The sequence below is a fragment of the Benincasa hispida genome, chromosome 12 (genome assembly GCF_027475165.1).
Source record: "Benincasa hispida cultivar pf3 chromosome 12, pf3_genome.v1.1, whole genome shotgun sequence".
Taxonomy (NCBI): Eukaryota; Viridiplantae; Streptophyta; class Magnoliopsida; order Cucurbitales; family Cucurbitaceae; genus Benincasa; species Benincasa hispida.
In genome coordinates this window covers 34,175,831-34,182,813 of record NC_143489.1, presented here as the reverse complement: position 1 = coordinate 34,182,813, position 6,983 = coordinate 34,175,831, and positions in this window count along the sequence as shown.

Below are 6,983 nucleotides of genomic sequence, written 5' to 3'. Positions count from 1 at the left end.
AAAGAAAAGACCAAAGATATTTAGGAGAAATCCTTATAGAAAACCATATAAAAGTTAAGGATATTTTTAAAATAGTCAAAACAAATAAAATTATGAATCAAAATAAAAAAGAAAATTTAAAAATTACAAAACTACCAAACACATAGCCCCGAATTGTCTTATGAAAGGGAATTTCAATAATTTAGAAACAGAATAAGATATGAAAATCCAATTATTAAACTTATTAGTACCTCCAGACTCTTCTTCTTCCTCGGATAGCAATAAGGACTCGTCTTATGAACAAATTTTTGAAATCTAAGAAAACATGGACGATACTGCTTGTGAAATATCATTATTCTCCAGTGGTAATCAAATAGAAACATGTATATGCTATAAAATTTTTAATGTTATTTCAAAAGACCAAGAAATTCCTTTTGAAGCTATCAGTCATTCAAAAAGATAAATATTTTAAAGCAAGAAATTTCTAATATCAAAATAGAAAATTCACAAATTAAATTTGAACTTTTATCCCTCCAAACTTAACAAATAATTGATCAAGCTTGAACTTCTGAAGTTTTTGAGAACATTGAAATTGATAATAGAGCTAATGAAATTTCTCATGAATCATTCATCAATCTTATCAATAAAGTTCAATTAGAAAAATGGTACTTTATAAGTTGACCAAAATTGTATTTGAAAAGGTCTAATACCTACCATATATTTCGAGAAAATGTCCGAGAAATTACATGGTGCCAATGACCAATGATTAAAAACTCATTATAAACTTTCAAATGCACATATATGTAATCAAGGAGATATTGTTTTACAATTACTTTCATATAGGTTAAAGAATTAGATGATGAAATAATTTTAGGAGCCTATTTCTATCCCAACTTTATCCATTCTCAGTAAATGAGAAATGAATAATATAAAAAGTTATGGATCAAAACATTATCTTTAAATTTGTAACTCCAATATCCAAAAAAAAAAAAAAAAAAAAAACTCTCTATTCGAAACGCTTCCATTCTTCAAACCATTAATTCTATTAGACGAAAGACACAACAAATATTATTTTTAAAAGAAAAGATAAATCATAAAAGAATTGAAAAACAATTAACGATCCACATATTGATCAAAATCAAATTAGTCAAAAGGAACTAATTGAAAAAGAGATACATTCTTCTATTCCAAATGCCTTTTGGGAAAGAAAACAACATAATTCATACGACCAAAGCAAATCACCTTTAAACTATGTAGCATTTTATGTTAATAATCAAGAAGAAGTTGAACGAGGAGAATATAACTTTGTAATTAACTATAAACCTTTAATATTTTTTGTAATGGATTCGATACCCCATTCCAAATAAAAAAGGCTTAATCGATCAAATACAAAATGCCTCAATTTTCTTAAATTTTGATTTGAAATCTTGATTTTGGCAAATACAATATAAGATATAAGATGACATTTAATGTTCCTTTGGATAATATGAGCATTTTGGTCTTAAGAATGTTCCTTCTGAATTTCAAAATATAACAAATGGTATTTTTAGTCCACATCAAGATTTCATACTTGTTATATATATTATTGATGATTTTTTAATTTTCTCACAATCTATAAAATAACATTTCAAACATACACATATATATTTCACGAGATAATTAAACAAAATAGTTAAGTAGTTTCTCTACCCAAAATAATGTTATTACAAAAAAAAAAAAAAAACAATAAAAAATTTTAGGGTATGACATTTTCAAGGAAAAATAAAACCAATCCAAAGATCAATAGAATTTTTTAATAAATTTTTAGATGAAATTACTAATAAAAATAAATTACAATTCTTAGGATGCTTAAGTTATATATAAGATTTTATTGCAAATCTAAAACAAACATGGGAACCACTTTATCAAAGATTTAGGAAGACTCTTCCTCTATGGACTCATGAGCATAGATACATCATCAAAACCATCAAAGATTTTGTCAAAAGTCTTTCATGTTTATCTATCATCAATCCACATGCATCACTTATAGTAGAAACAAAAATTGCATCAGATATAGGTTAGGATGGTATTCTCAAATAATCCATTGATGGTCAAGAATCATTAGTTAGATATCATTTAGATATCTAGTTAGGATCTTGAAAAACAATGTTCACAATAAAAAAGGAAATTTTATCAATTGTTTAAAACACAAACAAATTCCCTATAAGTTTGATTGATAAAAGTATCTTGATAAGTGTTGATTGCAAAACAGCAACAAATGTTTTACAAAAGGATGTCAAAAATCTAGTTTCTCACAATCTTTTTTGCAAGGTGACAAAAAATACTTTTTTGTTTTGATTTCAAAATCGAGGCTATAAAGGAAGCATAAAATCTTTCCTGGATTATCTTACGAGAGAATTCCTATGAGGCAAAAGTTGAGAATGATCAAGAGCAGCAAAAACCTACACCACCTCAAATCAAAGTATCTTATTCTCAAGCATTTCAATTTCTCTAAGGAGAATCCTCACACATGCAAGCTTAAAAAAGGCAAAAATCTTCAACTGGTATCCTTATCAAACAAATTTTAAATTTTGGGATCTTCAATCCTACCAAGGTCTTCTACCTTGACAATTTATTTTTCTCCAACCATAACAATTGAGGAGTCATCTACTCCAACCACCTATGTTCAAGCCATTACGAGTCCAAACTATCAAAATTTAAAAATTATCCCATAAAAAACCCCTTTAATTATCGATATCATCGTCTTTTTCTTACCATAATAAAACTCAAACCTCTTATATTATAATCCTTGAAGTATATTTAGGCAATTCTATTTATGAAATAATCCAAAAAACATTTCCATCAAACTTTCACTTTATTCCAAGTCATCTTAAAAAAACTTGTTTATTTTATAAATTTATTCTTATTGATACCGATTCGATTAAAATTACTCATACTATAGACAAAATCGGTCCCAGTAAAATTATTTTTTCAAAAGTTTGAATTCTTCAAGTTTTAACTCCAAGGAAATGGAATAAAAATATTTACGCTAAAAAAGGATTTCTTCATCAATTTACTCCACAAACCTATTCTTACATCAAATGCATGGTACAATATGTTTTGATTAAATAATTTTGATCATTTCTGGTTTATTATGTTTGATAAATCATGTATTTAGAATTTTCCACTGTGGTTTAATGATTAATGGAGTATTTTTTTTTTTTTTTTTTGTCTTAATGAGGCTATTCTACCATATCAAGCTTTTGAAAGTTTCAAATATTTTTCAACAAATATATTTTTAAATTCTTTTGATATCACATGGATTTTTGGTTTGAATTATTCAATAGCATAATCAATCATCATCTTCCTCCTCTTTCGGACCTACCAAATCAAATGGTGGGAAAAGTTAGAGGTAGCTATTACATAAAAAAAAATGTGATGGAGAAATGTACTCCATCTACTCCCACAACATGAAGCCAAATGTTTAAAAGAGGCACCATTTTTTGACTTAGAAATCAAGATTAATGACAGTCATGGCTCAAGTGACATATGAAGAAGAGCCAAATATTATTATTCAACAAATTTCATCTCAATCTATTACCAATCAAGAAAAAAACTAAAACGTTCACAAAGAAGAAGAACAAGATGGATTTGCAAACTTTGTTCATCATATCTATATACAAACAAAAGCAACTGATCAAGATCAATAGAAGATAATTTTTGCACAATAGGAGATGAAGACAAACCATGAGATAAAAAGAAAAATATCAAAATTATCAACATATCATATAAACATTTAGGTGCCATGTACATGTTGATATTTTTGTCTTTATCTCATGATTCGTCTTCATTTGTTGTGCAAAAAAATTGTCTTCTATTGATCTTGATCGGTTGCTTATGTTTGTATGTAGGTATGATGGATAAATTTTACAAATTCATCTTGTTCTTTTTCTTGAACGTTGGAGGTAGTTTTTTTTCTTGATTGGTAGTAGATTGAGATGAAATTTGTTAAACGTTGAGCTCTTCTTCATTTGTCACTTGAGCCATAGAGACCATTAATCTTAATTTCTAAGTAAAATTCCTGGCTCTTTTGAAGATTTGGCTTCGTGTTGTGGGGGTAAATGGTCACATTTTTTCATTGTATTAAATTTATCCCACCATTTGATTTGATAGGTCCGAAAGAGATAAAGGATGCTGTTTGATTATGTGATTGAATAATTTCAATAAAAAGTTCATGTTGAAGGAAAAATAGACATGCGCAGCGGAAATGAGAAACAATTTTACCCTAATTACATAAATTAAACATACAACCCTAAATCAATTAATTAGGATTTTTTGAAATCTTATCTTTGAAGCTCCCAAAACTCTTCTATCTCCGCTCGAACACAAACCGAACAACCACTAGAGCTGACCTACTATCCTCTGGACTCAGAATCGGGTTGTGGGACCCGATGGATGAAGAACCTAAGAGAGAGAAAGAGATGGAAATAAAAGAAGGAATTTTGGGTTGGGTTTGGATTTTTTTTAAGCCCAATTTTAGAAACTAATTTTTGCAAAATGTCAAAAGTCTTTTCTCCAAATTCAAAGCCCATATTTATATAAAAGAGCTATGCAAAGATTGCATGAAACAAATTCATAAAAACCCAACACCTCAAAATCCACTATCTAAGTGGGTTTGATGTCTCCACTATAAGCCAACACCTAGCTCACTATTTTTTAGTGAAATTATTCAACAAATGTTTGGATTTTCCCACTAACTTTAGTCAAAGAGCAAAATAGTCATTTTGTCAAAGTCAAACTTTGCCAGAAAAGTCAACATTTTGACTTTTTATGATTTTTTTCGTGTTGACTAATTTTGACCTCCCGAGCATGAATCCGCATTCATTTTCTCGAAATTCAAATCACATTTGAATATAAGGTCGGTCAAAGTTTGACTTTTCAAAGTCAAAAGTCAACTCTTTGACTTTTTACATCTTTGACCATTTCCATTATTTCCGAGGTTCCGAATATGAACGTATTCATATTCTTGATATTTAAATCACATTTAAATACTCAACTGTATCTCTAAACTGAAAACCGACCACTATATCACATATACTTGTCGGTTTCTCTCTTTTCACCTAATTCGAACAATTCGAATTGTTCTATCATACTGTTCTAAGTTTATTCCATATGAGCTAGTAGGCGAACCTAATAAACCTATAGATCATGAGCTCCAACGATCCGAGATTAACTAGCTAAACTCTTTAGATGAAGCTAATAAACATTCGTTAACTCACGGGTCATTCCCCTATAGTCTCCTAGTTACACTCCCCTCACTATAGATATATTTGTGTCCATATGTTATAACCATGATTAGTAAGCTAATCCTTCACAGGTTGTTCGTATCTATGCTTGGTCATAAAAACCATTTTATCCCCGAGACTACATCTTATTCCTTAAGTTCCACTGATTCTCTAATAAACAATTGGTTTAAGGTCTAACCTATAAACTGAACCCCTCTCAGGCCAAGGAGAGGGTGGGATCCCTTGTTCAAGACCTGGATTAAGTATTAAAGGGAACAACCTATATACTATCCCTATAACGGGTAGGAGTGAATTCTGTCTTGTACCCTATGTTCCCAGCTATCCACCTAATCTTACCCCTGAAATGGGAGGCTTATTGAGCCAGCGATAATGAGCTGCCCTCACCTATGAAGATCTAAGGATAATTCCGAGTGAACAGGAGTTCATAGCTAGCTCAAGATTAAGATAAGTTAGCTAGGTCATCAATTAACGAAATAGTCAGTTTTATATATTAAACGACATTTAGAACGTAAAAAGTGACTATTTCATGGTTCAATCTAATGTAAACTCTTTATGTAGGATGTCCCTATTTTCATGTCTCCATATGAATGGTTTAGGATCACATCGTTTGTACAAACTACAAAATAGGTCGCATCCATAGTGTCCCCAGAATAAGGCGCCCAACCTTATTCATATACTATAGACCATTTTGGCTATATATTTCAACTTGATCCACATTTATGTCACTACATAAAGTTCAAACTTAAACTTAATAGCCTCGAATCCTTAGTTTATTGGATTCATGAATATAGAATTTAAGTTTACTAAAGATTTTCAATAACAACTTTATTGAACAAGAATATGATATTACAAACTACGAGTTTTAGGACATAAAATCCAACAAACTCCCACTTGGACTAAAACTCCTAGTAGGATCAAACGATGCTGAATTTAATTGTGAGAAATTAATATTACATATGAGTACAATAAACATATGAATACAATAAACTAGGGCATTCACGCCCAACATAATCTCCCACTTTTCCTAGTTTAGAAACTTCGTAGACCTAGACTCTGTAGGTGACTTTCAAACACTTTAGCCGTGAAGGCCTTTGTAAAAGGATCAACAATGTTTTGCAGTGTATCCAGTAAGGATCAAATCCTTAGTACCATACATGAGCATGTAGTTCCTCGTTCTCCTAAGATACTTGAGGATATTCTTAACAGCAGTCCAATGTTCATATCCAGGATTGGACTGATACCTACTGACTATTCCTACTGCGTAGCATATGTCAGGTCTAGTACATAACATTTCATACATCAGGCTCCCTACTACGGAAGCATAGAGAATGTGTCTCATATCCTCAACCTCTTAAGGTGTCTAAGGACATTGATCCTTTGACAAATGAATTCTATATCTATAAGGTAACAGATCTCTTTTGGAATTTTACATCTTATACCTAGATAACATTTTGTCTATATAAGTTGCTTGGGACATGGCTAGTGCTCTATTCTTTCGGTTCCGAATAATCTGAATCCTGAAAACATACTGTGCATTTCCTAAATATTTCATTTGGAATTGTGTATCTAGTCATTGCTTGACGTCAGTAAGATATCCTACATCATTCCCAATAAGTAGAATATCATCGACATATAAAACTAAGAACGCTATAGTAGAATTGACGATCTTCTTGTAAGCACAAGGCTCCTCAACATTCTGTTCAAAGTCATAAGATTTGA